Below are 17,548 nucleotides of genomic sequence, written 5' to 3'. Positions count from 1 at the left end.
TAATAACTACTTCATCTTGTAAATGTGTGTATTTGACTAGACATTTTCTTTTGCAGGTTGTTAGAGTTAGTTCCAAAATTTTTCCATACCATTTCTCTTACCTTACCTTCATCTTTTTTTAAAATTTTTAATTTTTATTTTATTTGAAAGTGTTTACTCTCATTCTGAGCTTGCAAATAAGAGTCAAGGCTGCCTTCCATCTTCTACCTTGCTAATACTGGAGTTACCCAAGTCAGGTAGAGGATAGAAAATCTCTGGAAAATTGCGATCTGCATAGGCTGGGCCAGGCAGTAGCTACGAAGCTGCTCTTGAATAACATGTCAGGTGTACTCCAGTGCCTGCTATTCATCAGCTTGAGAGAGTTCAGTAGGTCACCTGAAATCCTTCTCCTCCTCTGCTGTTTTTCTCCCTCTCATAGGCCTGAGTGTATTAATGGTTTCTCATTAGCAGAGGAAAGGAGCAGGAAAGATAAGAGGGGCACACGGGTATTATTCAGCATGGCACTACACATGTGACTTGTTTTTTCAGGCTATCACTTGCCACTTAAGCTGTGACACTGTGCAGGAGGAGACTTTGGATGGGCAGTAACCAAGCAGCACCAGCTTGGGAAGCAGAGGGTACTTCAGTGCCTTTTGCGTTTTTTTGGGTTCGTGAACCAGAAACAGGTCCTTTGGCTGCAGGGTGAGAATGGACCCTGAAAGTGTGGCTCCCCACTCACTCTTCTCCAGCCCTATGTTTAATACTACTTCCAGCTAACCTTAAGAAAAGTGCTTGCAGAAGAGCAGGAAGATGAGACAAAAATGCATTTGATGTGCTAAAAGAGTGTAAAACTCTACAAGCAAAGAGTGTTGACATATCTCAGTTGTCAGAATTGGCTTGTGAAATCCAGGGAGATTAAATCCATGCTCTACATATGGACACTGCAGGCATTTAATGAATTTATTCTAACTTCATTAGGCAGCCTTCATACTCACAGAAAGTGTCTGCCCTGACAAATGTAAGTAGGTTCTCCCTTGTCTTTTTTTACTTTGTTATTTCTTTCCTAACACCCTCCCTCTTCTCCTATTCTGCCTCCTGTCTGACAGCCTGATTTTGGTGTGTTTTATGAAATGGTTATAAGCTAAGGAGAAAAGTGGTATCTTGTAACATCCATGTTTTGTTATGGTTTCTGACTTGGATTTCCCTTGGCTAGTTGGGGAGTGTCTGAACACAGAACACAATATCTTTCCAAACAGTATTTAAGGATGGAAAACCAGTCAAAGGACAGTGACTATAAGGGAAGTAAAGGAACACAGAAACTAACAAGAAAGTGTTAGGCACGAAGGTGTGCCGCTGAAGTTACACCAGTTAATGAGTTTCTAATAGGGTATGCAGATGCTATCCTGGAGGGCTCTGCCTGCAGTGAGTGCAGGTCCTAATATACATCAGCAGCTTCATGAAAGAAGATGCAGGAACCTTTGTAAAGAGACAGAGAGCTCCTTTCCCTCCATCATTTAATTAAAAACGTTCTGTTTGACTAGCCTGCTCTATATGGGAAGTTTGTTCTCCATGGGCAGTTTGTGCTGTGGGCTGTGAGATGTAAGACACTGGCCCCAGTGCATGTGATAACATTGCACCAACAAGGAGCCTGCTCTCCAGTGTGCCCAGGCAGATCATTCATTCAGGACAAAGGAAGTGTGGTTTGTGTTAAAGATATAGTTCAACTTTCATAATGAAGCAAGCTGTGAATGATGAATGAAAAGTCCCTTATTGAGCTGAAAGTACACACAGCAGATTGAGCAATGTTGATCTTTGTGCAACAATCAGCTGAGTAAGAGAAAGCAGGCACTGAATTTTTGACTGCCTCAGTTTGACCTTAATTTTGTACTTTTTTTAGCTGCAAATTAACACATCCAATTGCTGAAATTTTTCGCCTGTTACTTGGTGGTGCAAAAAAGATAGATATGCAAATTGCATCACAAAAGGGTAGGCCAGTCCTCTGACAAGACAAGCAATAAAGTCCAGTTGTATAAATTGTAATGCAATCAACACAGGCAGTTATTAAAATTGTAATTTAGAGGGAGAGATGTCATACTCCCTGACTGATTCTGAGCCATTTCTCCTTCCTCTTTCATACCCTCCCCTCTTTACTTTTTGTTATTTTTCCCACAAAACCAAACACTGCCTTTTTCACAGATTATTCACCATGAAGAAATACCTTGACTGGAACTCAAGATGAATCAGATTGTAATTTACAAGGAGTGTTTGAAACAGATTTCCAAATAGCATAGCAGCACAAAGGTAATTCACAGAGGCGTGTATATAAAATCAGGGGCTAGTTTATAGGAAAATCCGGAATGTGGGCTGGAACATGTTCCAGAATTCCACCCTCTTGTCCTGGCTACACAAACAATGTGACCGAGGCCTGCCAAGAGTTGTGTTTAAATAGAGAGAGAAGGAAAGTGGCAAGAATTCCCTCAGCATCATAATCCCTGCAGCCCTGCTTAGCACTTTTAAGAGAAAGACGGATACAGGAAACAAGAATAAGACATAGCACGCTCCATCTCTTCTCTCCAATAAACACTGATTAGAATTCTAATCTGGAAGAATAAACATTTCTAAGGCTTTTCTCTAAACATTTGATGTCAGTGACTACAGCAGTTTAATTTTTTTTAATGCCTTGCTATTTTCCTAATTGAATGTTTGCAGTGTCAGCTTTGCACATTGTGCACTCCAAGACATAACTTGTAAACCAAATGCTGGGATTCTTACTCTATTGAAATTCTACAAACTTTAACAGGATACTGGCTTTAGGAAAAACTACAGGTCTTGGCAGCGTAGCTACTGCTGAGTTGACAATTAGAAAGAATTAAAGAGCATATTAGTAAGGTGATGACCATTACCTAGGGAGAGCCACTGAGTAAATGGCAACTAGTATCTCAGCACTGCAAAGTGATTAATCTCCAGGCTAGATTTTTCAAGGAGCTGAGCACTCAGCAGTTGTTGTCAACTTCCATTCAGGAACTCCAGTCATCTGATTTGGAAATGCACATGGGTAGTTGAGTTCTGTTGAGTACCTGGGCCCTGATGGCTATATTTAAGGCTGGCATATCCTTCTTGGGCAACTGGCATATTAAATATTTTCAAAGGCTGTGCTTTCACTTTATTCTGGAAACAATGTTGAAAACACAAGCCTTGAAAGGTACTTCCTCCTCATTTTGCTCTCTGGGAGGCCAAAGTCTCTTATTTATGAGCTAAGCGGACAATTACAGCTTGCCATTCCCCACCCTGTTCCAATGCTGACCTGGAGGGTAGGAAGTAGTTTGTTCTTTATGCCCAATCAATCTTTGTCCTCTCTTCTCAGCTCTCAAGAAGCAGTTTTTCTCATGCAATATTTCCAACTGTTAACCAAATTGAAGCAATTAAAAGGCTTTCTGCATGTGTCTTGTGGTAGAGACTTCAGATTGTCAAGAGAAAATCTCCAGAGCTCGTTGACAACATTTGGAACTGGTTGATGCCCCTCAACCTTACTTTAGTCTTTATCAATAGATTGTGTCTTAGTCTTCCCTTTTTAAAACCAAAGCACAGAGCAGACTAGTCTTGTAGGTTCACTGTCATAAGCATTTGAAAACTAGCTGCCGTTCATAATTTGGTCTCTCTGTTATATTTATACACAAATGTTGTTTTAAAGAACCAGATTTTTTCTTCTCTTCAATTTTGCTGGTGTGAATAGAGCAAGCTGGATGAATATATAATGGAACTGAAACCACTAGTAGGCTATTGTCTGTATTAGCTTTGAAATAGTTTGGTTTTGCCTTGGAAAAATGGACATGCCAAATGATCAAATTCTCTTACATTTGTTAGGAAGAGCCTATGTTATGCCTATTCTCAGTTGTGAAAGCATTTAATGCTTTCACAAAAATGATCTAAGAGAAGGAACTACAAAAGCTATGACTGATGCTGAGAAAGGAGAGCAAGTCCAACTTGTTCTTAGAATCTCCCCTGTTCTTCAGGTATTTTAGGACCATTGCCTAACATATGGGAAGACATATATACAGCATGTATACATTCTGCTGTATTACCTAGACACAATGCAATGAAAGGATCTCCTATCCCTTCTTCCTTTTAAATTCTTGCATTCTGACACATGTTTTTTCTTAGAGATTTATATGGACCATTCTGTTGGCAAGAGACTTTCTTCCTATATTTAATCTTCCCTAAAACTTCTCAGATTATGTTAGGCATGCCTGCTACAGTCATGTTGAATGCAAAGAAAAGGGGCAGTTGCTTTAACAGTTGTCTTTTCTGTTACAGCTTTATCAGAGGAGCTATAAAAATATGGATGTCTCTTCCTGTATGCATGATTTTATAATTGTGAATAAGCTCTGTGTCGCGACGGTTCCTGAGAAAATGAATATTGCCACCACTGGGCTCAGTGTTGTCAGAGCTGTTGCTCGTGCACTCATAGGCACACATGGGAGGGAGAAATGCATCGAGCGAGGCTCCCTGTGTGTGGAATGTGTCCTTTAGGTGGTGCCGTTGTGTTTTTTTAAGGTGAGGCAGCTCGCCCCAGAAAACGCAGGACGGAGCGAAGGAAAGGATGCAGCTCACAATGCATCCTCCTACTCAGAGTGACTCGGAAACATCAGAGAGCACCCACGCACAGGATATAATGCTGCTAGAGTAAATATAGAGCGGCTGCTGTCAACAATGGGGAGAGTAACAGCTGAAAGAATGGTAACTTGAAACATCCTTTTTTTTTTTTTTAAAGTCAGTATCAACAAAGGCAAGAAAGTGGAGGCAAAAGACAGTTATTAGGAATGATTGTGGTCTGTGGAGCTTAGATTTAAACTGCCAGGCAATGCTAAACCCATCCAAAAAAAATTGAAGGGTTTGGATGCATCGGTTGTCTTGTTCACGTGGCTCCTGGTTGAGGGTGAATCTTGAAGAATCTCAGAAATATGCGCAGAGAAATGTTTAGGGTGGGTCTCAAAGCAAAAGTGAAATGCAGTTTGTTGCTAAGTGGGAAGGAAATCTTGCCTCATGGGGAAGGACCAGTGAAATGAGGGGTTCAAATCCCTGTTTTCATGGCCCTGGCTGGCCAGTTTCTTACAGTGCATTTGTTTGTTTGTTTGTTTGCTTGTCGGTTGGGGTTTTTTTTCTTTTCTTTTTTAAAATAAATATTCAAAACTGTCTGAGCTTCAGTTTGTAGCCGTGTTCTTTAACTTAATGCTTTAGTATATTTTAGATGCTTTGACAATGCTGAATTAAAGGGATCACCTGCAAACGAAAGCATTGCTGTTGTTTACATATGGGTTAGATGGTGTTTTCTTAAAAATCAGGGCACCTTCTGTACCCTGTTTTCTCACTGCACATGGGTCAGAAAAGCCCGAAGGTACTGTATGTCTGAAACATTTCCAGCAGCTTCCCTGGAACTGCTTCCAAAGTTCATTGAAATCTTGTTAACAGAGCACTCTACCTCCCCCTGATACCTCACACTGCAAAACAGCTTTGAAGGCTAGACTGAGTAATGAAGGAAACAAGGGCATCTGGGGTCCATTATTTACCCCATTTCATAAGGCACTTCTACAAAGTCTGCTGCCTGCCATTTCAGATCCATGACAGAAATAAATACAAAGCCTGGAAAGAGTGAGCAAGTCAGAGTTGTCTGCTGCCCTCTCCACTGTCCCCTCCCCTTTTCTTCCTATTTCACAGGACACATTTTTTTTCAACTTAGCTACATGGAGTTCTCTTTCTGCCCAACACACTTGTTCTTTCCCCCTTCAGGGATTGTTTTTTCCAAGGAGCTCCTTTCTTTTTTTTTCCCTTGGGAAGACATCTCAGACACTTCTGGGTTTTGAAGAAGACCAGAGTGAAGCTGCTCAGAGACTTTTCTTTGCATATTTTTCTATTTTCTTCTCAAACTGACAAAGAATTGGACGCATGAATTGCGACTGTGGTAGCATTAGGAAAACACATGAAATGTCAGTAAAGTGATCCTCGTGTCAGTGTGTTAATTCACAGAAGGGCATTTTCAAGTAATAGGGGTAATCTGAAATGTTAATGCATCTCAAAGACTGGAGCTGATGCAAAGGGAACAAGTCGTGGAAATTTTTGTCAGTTCTAAAGTGTCTGAGCATTTTTAAGAGGGTTGGCCCAAAGTGCCTCTACATTTCTTGTGAATATGAATGCTCTGCAAAGCTTTCCAGTAAAAGTCTTTCTGAATGCTAAGTCAACAGTAGAGCACTTTCTCCAGGCACTTAGCAGCCCTAGTATGGGTGAAGTATCTGGGTGGCTACACCATCACAGAGCAACTGTAACTTCCAAATGATTAATTTCACACATTTTTACTATTGTTTGTTCTCTGATTATATGATAACTTATACCCATTTGCTAGTGACTAGTTTGTAGTTGTCTGTTTGAATATTTCCACCTGTGGTTTCCATCCACAAACTTTCAAGCATTTACTGAGAGGGTGGCAATTATTTGTGAGCAAAGCCCTGCCCTTGCTAAAGTCTTTTGCAAAAGTGATCATTAAATCCCATAGAGTCTTTTTTTTCTTAACTACCCAGGTAAGACATTGCCTTTAAATGTTGCTTCTACTTTGATTTAGTTCAGCTGACAGTTCCAAACTGAGTTAATTTCTTACATAAATGAGTGTCTGCAATCCATCTGCAATGGACTTTCCTGTTGCACAGTTCAAAAGAGCAATAATGTCATTAATGTGTCAAAAGAGGGCTAGAACAGGATGAAAAATGTAGCAGTAGTTATTTAGGGAGCTCCTAAAAATAATCAAAATAACTATTTATTTATCCTAAATGAGGGTTCAGGTCTAAAGAAAAGCCTAGACAGTGCATATCCTGAATTTTAAGGCTGCTGCAGCCCCCGCAGTTAATTTGCATCCATCCGAACTATTTTCAAAATAAGGTAGGGCTTCTGTTTCAGTCTCTCTGCGTTTTGTTCAAGGAGTAAATGATCTTGTGTTCTTCAGGTTGGGATCAATTTTACTGGACTCTATGTGCCTAAAACCTCTGAGGTACAGAGGCTGTTGCTGATCTCTTTTAAGTCGACAAAGCTGCTTCCTGGTTGTATATATAAAACCAATGGGTGATTTTTTTTTTTCCTTTCAGAGAACATGATAGATCTCAGTGTTCACTAGCATATGTTTCACGGGCAGTTACCAACCTGTGATCACGTGCATATCATCTAAATAAAAATCTCCCAGAAGCAGTATGAATACTATTTACCTTTCTACCATAATAATCTTAGGTTTAGCCAACAAAGTATCTCACAGTATACTGACAGCCCACACCACCAGCCTCTGCTGAATCATTGCTACATGTGCAAATCCTTTTTTTTCTCTTTTTTTCTTTTTTCTTTTTTTTGTTTAAGTGTGAATTTTTTTGACAGTACAGTAACTGCCAGACAAAATAATGAACAGTCAAAAATAATGAACAAAAAAGAAAGGCAACCTGAAAATTATGGTTTAATTCAACTGTGACACCTCTTGGTGGGCCCTGAATTGATGCATGAAGATTTGCCTGTTTTCAGCAACCTACTCCTCACCAGTCACTGTTTCTTTATTACAACAAACCCCAAACAGAACCCCTGAAAATGCAATGCTTTCTTTCACACTTCACACTATTCAGATGCTTATTTTTCTTGCACAGATGAGTCGAACGTTTACTGAATACCTGATTTAATTGAAAGATTTTGGTTGTACCTTTGCTACTATTTTGGAGGTGTTGTCTGAAGGCCCTTCATGCCAGGAAGTGTGAGATGGGTTTGGGACACTGTTAGTCCATTTCTTGCCACAGAATTTAGAAGGATGCCACAGACTATAGAGCCAAAAAATGAACACTTACAAGTCAGTGAGGCTGACTTGCACAGGGACTGTATTAGCCCATGTTCTGACTGCAGCCTTCTCTCATATTTGCAGACTTGATCAGAACCCCATGGACAGTCAAATCCAGAAGATGATTGCAGTTTAGCTGTAATGATGTGCTTCTTTCTAGTTTGACTCCCCTGCACACCTCCTCAGGTGCAGCAGTTGTTTGTTAGGCTGGGACAGTGTTGAGGTGGTGAACATTTTTGCTATTATGTGTTTTGCAGACGTCATTGACTGCTAGCTGCAGTTGCTAGACTTTGAAACCAGTGGGGTAACAAGTTCTCAGGGGAACTGAGGGTGTGTGGCACCCTGCTGTCTCACGGACCTGGAGCTGCTAGGTGTACATGTGCTGCAATTACTTTGGATTTCCCTGTAGCTCACAGCCTTGCACTTCCTTCTGTGGTTCGTCTTCAATTATTCCCTACACTTTTTATGCATTTAACATTTCTCAGTGGATTTTAGTATGATACTTGCTTCTTTTGTTTCTTTCTTTCTGGCCTGTTAATTTTAAATTCACCTAATAGTTTTTTCTGCTTTTCAGAAAAAAAAAGTGTTGGTCTTATGAGAGTTGTACAGATCTTAGGTATGTCAATAATTGATTCTGAGTAATCATAGGGTGTAAAATGAATGAAGAACAGGTGTTATGGCAGCTGTCTGTCTTGCTTTGAGGAGCTCCGGAAAGAACAGCAATATTATCAATTGCTATAGTCAGAGAACAGTGTTAAGAACTCATTTTGTCTAAATCCCTGCTTTGGGAACTAACCTTCCCTGTGGTGGAGCTAAATTGTTCAATCTTTTAGTCTTAATTTTCTTCCCTGTTAAATGGAGGTAATACTAACTGTTTAGGTATCTTGTGGTGTGTTATAAGGACTAATTAGTGCTTAGGAATGAAAAAATGTTGCTTAAACACCCCAGTGACCAAGACAAGAAACACTGAAATTGGCTGGATTAATGCCCAAAGTGATGGCTGCATCACATTTACCTTCATGGTTTCTGTGTACTTTCATTCTGGGAGACACTTGACTTGCCAGCTTGCTTACAAATCTTGGTGTGCCCCAGTACATGTGGATGGATGAAGGAGAACTGGGGAACAAATTTGTATTGTGGGCAGAGGTAGAAAGAAAGAGCTGTCTTCCATCGGATTAGGAACACACGGACTGGTTTGAACAAATTGCACATTCCCTCCCTTTCACAGCGCACCTGATTTGGTCCTGCCATGGTGATATGTGTTTTAAAACCCCACAGTTTTGCTGGAGCTATTTTTAACCTTTCTCTTGTTCTTCTCCCCCATGATGTGTCTGCCTCTTTCTTTCTATCTCAGCTTTCTGCATCTTTCCTAACCACATGTACATTACCCAGATTACAGTTTCCCTACCCTTTTACCCACATTCTTGTTCTTCATTCTCCTTGTAGTATTTCACCATTTTAAGGCACAGGTTTCTCTTGTGACTCAAATCATCATATATGCCCTCATGCCTTCCATCACCCATTTTCCTTGCAGAGTTATGTAGTGTGATGCATTCATCACATACCCCTAATCTGCTGTTTGCCCAGTTGTTCAGGCTTGCCAAGACAGCATCTGATTATTGCAGACTTTGAGATGTTGAATGCAGTATTAGCTAGATGCTAAATGATTAATGAACCAGGCTCACCACCACATCTTGTTAAGTCTGATTTTATCAAATCTGCAAGGGGGTTGTTAAATTCACTACTGTGGATCATTTTTGCTTTCTTAACAATGCACCACCCTCTCTGATTGTTGCAAAAATATTTACTACCTGACCATATCCTACCTGGTCTCCTGTATCTTCTTGGTCTGCTTTAACAGCCAATTTCATCATCATACCTGTTTCCCTCTTGAATTATTGTGAGTTTTTGCTCATCTGTACCACAGAATGATCTACAATATCTTGCTCTAGTTCTGATAATTTCTAGTTCTTTTGCAAATCATCTCAGGCATATTTCTTTTCTTTTCCTTTTGCTGTGGTCTCCCTTTCCTCTTTTCACCCCCTAATAGCTGTCATGGCTCAGAGCTGCCTTGTCCCTTCTCTGCAAAATTTCTCATTTTCTCAGTATTGCTTTGGAATCAATACCTTTTCATTTTTTCCCCCTCCTATTTCATTACTCACCAGTAACATCCACAAGCTTCTTTCTTGGAATTCCTGTGGCATGATGTGCCTTTTATTCCTGCAATAAACTCTTGCCCATGTAAGTGGTTCTAGTAAATATCATCCCCATGGGATGCAAAATCCTGATGCAAAGAACTCATTTTGCAACATGTGTGCACATATAAAGTGACTGTGTACATTGTTTACAGGTCCTGGCCTGTATAATATTGTTAAATTCATGAGCCTAAGCATGGCCTAGTCCCTGCCCATTGGCCATGATTCCTGTGAGGATTTAGTAATGATTTGAACTCACATGTGAAAGTGCCCTATAGTTCCAAGGGTTCCAGTCAGGTCTTCATTCTGATTGGTCTGTACTTGAGGTAACATCTATGTGTGTGAAAGGAACCATAAACTCAATTGTGTTGCCATCATAAACCTTTTATCTTCCTCTATGTGTTTATATAAAGACAGTGTGCACAATAAAGAGGGGAGGGAGGACAGTTATGGACCAGAAACAGTGATAGCACCAACACTCTCAGGTCAGAGTCCCTAGAAATCCACGTGGGGATTTCGTAGACGCTCAGCAGCATGAGGGAGGCTGTGCAAAGTAACCAGACAACATAAAGTGGAACAATGCCTGTGTGTACAAGCCATGTAGGGTCGCAAATAATTGTACTGCAGCAAGCACCCCCTAACTGCAGTGGATCTGTAGGAGTCTCATTGCTATTAGGAGTATAGGCAGGTATGTGCAATGAGCAGGTGTTTTCCTATAAGCATATCTCACATGCAAGCATGTGTTGCTAGATGGACTGCAGATCTGACTTAGTGAACTTGAGAGAAGAATGAGATGGAAAAGGGAGGGGGAGCAGAAACCAATCAAAGAAAGCAATACTTTTTATCAATCATATTTAATGCTATTCTTTCTCTCTCTTTCATCACTTTGATCTCTCAAATAAAACTGATACTTTGGCCACTTTCCAAACTCTTAGCTGTGCAGTCTGAGAGGGCTGTGGGTTAGCTGCTGAGGGTATGTGTTTGCAATTATGCATTTGAAAGTATTTTCCCCTCTGCTGAGATAACATTCTTTTTGTGTTACCACACACTTCTGCTGTATCATTTTTCTTCTCCCATGGCACTGAAGACTGAAAGGCCTCACTGCATTTCCCTGATCTTTGCAACTGATATCTGAATAAAATACTTTACTCTGCTGGTATTTAACCTGCTGAGCCTTTCACTTTCTAGTTGTGAAACACACAAAAAGGGTATCAGGCAGAAACATCCCAGCAGTTTAATTTCTCAATATGCCTCCAAGGTAAGGCAAGAATGAACAGGATGGGAAAATTTATATTGATGCTGGGGGATCTTCAGTGCTTCATTTATAGGTTAACATTCACTGAGAACAGCTTTACATTTACTTTTCCAGTCTCCAGTATTTTCTTCCATACAAGAGGACAAATTTGAAAATTCTTCATTATTATTCATCTGGCTGTAATTCAGTTTATAAAGTTTGTATGAGTAATGATCTGTCTTTTATAGGATAGGTAGCTTAAAACTTTTTTAGCTGATGAATTATGGCTTCACAGTTGTGAATATATGGAATTACATCAATTACTAGCATAAGAAGATAGGTTTTGTATTCACTGACAAATAGCTAAGTTCCTTGAGCTGAAAAACAAAAATTTGTGTGACCTTACGAGCCCTTCACACTGCAACCTGTTCTACCACACATGATTTGTCTGACCTTGGACTTGCTCATTGTGGTCCAAGAAGGAAATACTATTTCTTCAAAAGGCACAGTGCACTTAGTATTACAAGAAACATTCTCCAAGTGTAATTTAAATATTTTCTCCAGCGTACAGCACTCAACAGTGATTGGGGTCAATAAGAATAGAAACACCACTATCTTAGGTCTGATGTAGCGTATTTCATGTTATGTCTGTGTGAAAATTAAACATATGGAGTCCAATCCTGTGGTAATCCTTCCCTCCCACTGGCTTAGAAAGTTGGTTGGGATCACTCTTTCCCTTTCATACACGTGTGTCCTTGCAGCCACACACACACACACACACACACACACACACACACGTGGTTGTAGGAGAGGGGCTGCTGCATCAGATATATGTCCTGCCTGTTTATTTTTTCTGTTTCTGTCTCTGGAGAAGGAATCCTGTAGGACTGTGCTCAGGGAGCACTGTTTGAGGTGTTTTGTGCTGAGCATTCTCTGGCTAGGCTAAAGCTGAAACCTTTTGAACATTTCTCTAGTTTTTAATATAAATTGAGGAAGGTTTTTGCAGGTCTGCAGATACCTGGGGCAGGATATAGATTTCTCCATTCTTTCACTTCGTATAGAACTATCTGGGCAGCTAAAGTACCGGGTGACAAACCCTACTAGTCCAAATGAATTTCCCTTCTGAATATCCCTGATGATAATGGCAATGCGTATCCTAAATGAGGGCAGCATTCTATAAAACTAAGACCTACTGCCAAAACTTTGCACTAATGATCCCTAAATTTCCTTTACACTCATGATTTTGAAAGATCCACATATACCCTTACATCATGTTTTACACAGAAATCATAAAAAGGAAAAATAAATTTTATTGGCTTAGTGAAGGTCTGCAGATCAGCTTGGTGTAAGGATTGTCCATGTAATAGTCTTCATGACTTGGACACAACCCAGTAATTTAGGGTGGAGAAATCCAACAGTGAAATTTTAAATACATGGCAAAATTACCTCTGGAATATTTATAGGACAGGAAAATGGCAGTTAAGCAAAGTGTAATAGTTGTCTTGGTCATCTTTCTTCTGCTACTTTCACACAAGTCATGACCAGCTTCATTACCACCAACGTCTTATAGTTCTTGCCCAGCTGATTAAGATGACCCTCTCTCTAGCCAAAAACTGTTCAGATAACTGAGGATGGGCTGACTGGGTCCTTGGTGCCTGATGTTTGGGAAGTGGATAACATGTTCAGCAGATGCTGATATTCACAGGAATGTATCCTCCTTATATTGAAGTTGGTTAATTGCCTTGAGGAAAGCACAAGAGGCTGAAAAGACATCAACAAGTGCTGAGTCGGGAAGGGTTTTGTGGACAAGGATCTCTTGGTTTCTGTGTCACTCAGTCTTGGGTGAAAGTGCAATACTACGTGAATAAATGTACAAGTACCAGCCATTTTTAACAGCTGCTCAAAAGGCCTCTGCTAAAAGGCCTGGACTTGTATCTCTGTAAAATGACGCAGTCACTGATTGAAGGGAATGAAGGGTCTGTCCGCTTCCATGAGTCTGCAGTCCATTTCCCCTTGGTCTCAACACTGCTGCAGTAGCATTTACAGCATGGCACATGATAAAGGACACAATGTTGGGTATCACTGGCCCTCCCTTCCTTCTGCTCCTGACTAATGTTTTTTCCGTGTGGGAGCAGAATCCTGATACGTGTGACACAAGCAGAGTACGTGGGAATTAGTTCTATTAAAGGCATGCCATATGGGTTGCAGGGTGCTCTGTGATACCACTGTGCTGCTTGACAGTCTTTCCCTATGGATGCGATCAATGCGTATTCCCTGATTTGCACTCTTTTTTTAGTGTATCACATAGGGACAGACTTTTAATTAAAAATGACATCATCACACTGCTGGCTAGCTTGTTGCAGGCAGTCTACATATTAATTCTGCTTGTTTCAGTTTTCAGTGATCCTATTATGAAATGTAACCTCATTACACAAACCTTTCTATATAGTGGAATTTCAAATGGGGTTTTGTGGTTTTTAGAACTTAAACAGCTAGAATAAGCACAAAGGCAGTTGTGGTCAGGCAGCTTCCTCTCTTACCACAGCAGTTGTGGAGATGCCATTACAGTGACCACTGTTTCTACAATGAGTCAGTTTCATTTTTAACAATTTGACACAGTTCTCTGCAAAGGGGGCAGCATGTTATTTCTGCATGATTTTTGTGTGCATGACTCTCTGCAGAGGGGTCAGGGCCAACTTGAACCCCTTGGGATCCAGCCTCTTGGAGCAGCCTGGATTCTACTGGTGGTGGAAGGTATGCTCCTTAAATGCTGCAGAACTGGGGCTGCCGGCCATATATCTGTTCTGCCAAACATGCCCTGTGCTTTCAGCCATCTGGAAACACCATGTTAAGTACAGCTCTTTCCGCCAGCGAGCCAATGCTCGAGGTAAGCAACGCTGTAGTCTTCACAAAAGCTCCTGCAAGGAAACAGAGGTTAAACTGTTGCTTTTCTGAAATGAAAACACGAAATAAAAGTGCATAGATGCTTCAAAAAGTCGAGGGGGGGAGGGGTGGAAGTATAAATAAGTTAGGCAGTGGCAAGTAGAAGTCCACTTGTTTCTGTGCACTGTGAATTATGAATCTCCTTGTAAATGACTGTCAGTCACCTTCTAGAATCAATGATTAAGTAAACAGCAATTTATGGAAGTTCAAGCTTTACACAGCATTCATCTGCAAGCTCTTAAAGAGCATTTATGTAAATTTGACAAACAAGGAATGCAGTAATTTTCAATCTTAATGAAATATAAGAATGTCTTTTTCATTCAGTATGACTCACAGTTTCATTTTGAAGTTTTTGAGCTTCTCCTAAGGTTATGGAGTGGTCAAGTGAAGCGGAACAGGGTTTTTGAAATCAGGAAGCCTAGACGCTGTTTCACTCAGAAAAAAAAGGGGGAGAGCTAGAGAGGGAGAGAGGAAAAAAGCCCTATTCCTGTGTTTGATTGAAAAAGAAAGCTGCTGCTCTCAGTGAACCTTTGAAGTCCCCCAGCCCAGTAATTGTTTCACGACATTTGCAGCTTGAGGCAGCAAGAATGTTTGTGGTTGTTTTAAAGGCATCTGAGTGTGGATTCCATATGGTTTATTTTTATTTTGTTTTTTTTTTCCCCTCATTTTTTTTCTTCCCCACTTGGAGCCTCAAGTTCTTGTGCATTGCCTGATACCAGGTCCTAGCCTACTCTATTTCTGCATGAACTGTCTGTGAAAGAACTGAGTGAAGGTATTGTGGCCCTAAGATTCAAACGTGCTTAATTCAGAGAAAATCTGAATGTCTGTTGAGGCAATAGCTGATTTTAGTTGTGCTTTATCAATCCTACATTTGGAGCATGGCTCCAACTGTACAGTTTGCTTTCGTAAACAAAAGACTTCTTCATATGTCCTATACTTAGGGCATGATACTCCAAACACTCACTATAAAGCATAGTGCTGGCTGTCATGCTTCCAATAGGTAGTTTGCAGTAGGCCTGACAGTGAGTCATTGGAGGCAAATAAAGGGCCTGATTCACCACTGTGTTCCTCTGGTCTCAGAGTAGGGAAATGGTTTTGTTCAACAGAACAAGATGAATCAGATCCAAGCATTCTGAAAATATGTACTACAGAACCAAGAAAATCAATTTAAGGCATACAAACTTGGAAGTGCCAAGTGTATTTGCAAGCCTCCTTCATCTCACCCCCCACTAAACACTGTCCATTATATACAACATAATAGGTAACAACATTGATTTTGTGAATTATTGCAGTCCAGTCCTGAACTTATTTACTAATGACCACTAGCAAGTCATCTGTCTTTACTTTGCAAAACAAAGGGCTGGAGTAAGTTACAACCAGCCAAGTGGAGAGTTTGCAGCCTGGGTTGTAGGTTTCTGATGACTGAGCAACTCATTTGTGGTCAGGGAAGTTCTGCTGAAGACCAGCAGTAACCTTTTGGTCTAATGTGGAACCAGTTGTAGCGATGGAAGAATTGAACCTACTCAGTTCTGAAGAGAGAGTCAGACTAGTGGGCACTTCAGAGTGGTCCTACACTTGCTTGGAGTTACTAAATGACTTCCAGCTCTTAGAGTCTGATATGGTTATGTGCAGTTACAGTGCTCTCACTGGGGTGAAATCAGTCTCAGGGGTCTGAACACCTTCAATCCCTTTAAAAGGGTTTAATGGGAGAGTCCTGCACAAGGAGGTTTCATCTGTTAGTGAGTAGTGCAACATAACAGGAAATGATCTACAGAACCAACCAGCTGGTGCCAAGGTCCCAGCTGCCTATTCTGCAGGCTTTGAGCTTGGGACTGGCCATGGGCAGGAATCTCATTTGAGGGCTCAATGGCCACTCAATGGTTGGAGAGCATTAGTGACCTTTCAGCTTTGTTTGGCCAAAAGGATCTGGCTTCCTGCTCTTAGACTAATGTGTGATGGGAATCAAAATGTGGTAATTGGAGATATTTGAAAGAGGAGGTTCCCTCACAAGTAGGTTTCCAACATAAACACTGATGCTCCTGAAAAAGCTGATGCATATGATATTTACCAGTAACCTGTCAACTGTGTGTTTTCTTTAATGGATCAACCTGGGTGAATAAAGGACAGGCATTTTCTAAGGGGAAAACGTGTCACAGGGCTTCTATTTACCAGGAAACAGCACAGCACTGATCAGGATTTCTTGTGCTCTCATAGTGTTGGAATGGCCCTTGCATGGTTTGGGCCAACTTGTGCTCAACACAATTCCTCAACAAGCCAAAGAGTTACAAAGAATTAATCAAAGAGACATGAGCATGAAAGTTCCTCAAACAAAAATGCTGTAAGAGCAAATTAATGTCTAATATGATTAATGTCTTTTATTTGTGGCAATCTCTTAGAGAGAACTCTGCTGTTGTTTTATGCTTTCACAATAAGTTACCTTCATTCTTGTCATGTTGCCCTGTTTAGCACAGCCTAGTGGAAATTTAGCAAGGTCTAGTGGAAATTTAGTGAGGTGTAGCGGAAAATTTAATTATGAAATAGAGGAGGAGCCTCATAGAGGGAATCAGGTGGTCCTCAGAATCAGTAGCTGTGGCTGGTTTCCAGTAAAGCCTCCACTGTGGTAAATGCCTGCATGACTTTGGTCAGTGGGCTGGTTTCTAAGTCCGGTGATGGCACCTGCAGGCCTGAACTGAAAAGAAAGGAAACTTTGAAGGGACAGATTAAAAAAAGCCCCAAACAAAATTAAAAGGTACAGAATATCAGGCTTGTAACAGGAAGGATATCTGTGTCAAAGAACTTGGTCTTTGGGAAATGAAAGTCAAAAATTGTCTACTGTTTTTTATGTGTAAACTCCACAATTCAATGACCCCTTCCAACCCTGCCTTCTGAAAACAAGACCAAATCTGGGCTAAACTCCTGAATTTCTGTGAGTTCAGGATACAGATTACACTGATGAGAGGTGTGCAAATGTGGCAAGTCCAAGATACAGTCACAAAAGCCAGTGGAGCACAGCAGCAGCTGGAAATCCTTCCCGAGAAGTAAAAATATTTGGAGGGGTAGCCTGGTCTAAGCTTCACACCCCACTGCTAAACAGTGGCTAAGGCACCTCATTCAGACCTCGTCCTTTCACTAGTTGTCCTTGCAAGGCTGAAGTTAGACACACAGGTTAAGAAATAGATTAACTTAACAGCCAGTTAGGGTCCAAGGCATAATTAACAGGACTAAGTCATCATCATGGGGCAAGCACTAAACTTAACTTATATTGCAAAAATGTTCATCCCAATGGAAATAGGGTGTTATTTGCTGAATGCAGAATGTTCTAGGAAAGAAAGAATCCTGTCT

The 17,548-nt window shown here is 40.7% G+C and overlaps 1 long non-coding RNA gene across 1 annotated transcript; it reads left to right on the top strand.

Annotated features, from left to right (window-relative positions):
• Positions 1–893: 893 nt before the first annotated feature.
• Positions 894–4,687, top strand: LOC306803798. Its single transcript, XR_013774706.1, has 3 exons — positions 894–997; positions 2,176–2,280; positions 4,294–4,687. It is a non-coding gene; the product is annotated as an uncharacterized lncRNA (long non-coding RNA).
• The last annotated feature ends 12,861 nt before the right edge of the window (positions 4,688–17,548 follow it).

This window comes from Erithacus rubecula (assembly GCF_903797595.1).
Source record: "Erithacus rubecula genome assembly, chromosome: 6".
NCBI lineage: Eukaryota > Metazoa > Chordata > Aves > Passeriformes > Muscicapidae > Erithacus > Erithacus rubecula.
This window is presented reverse-complemented; position numbering and strand designations above follow the sequence as displayed.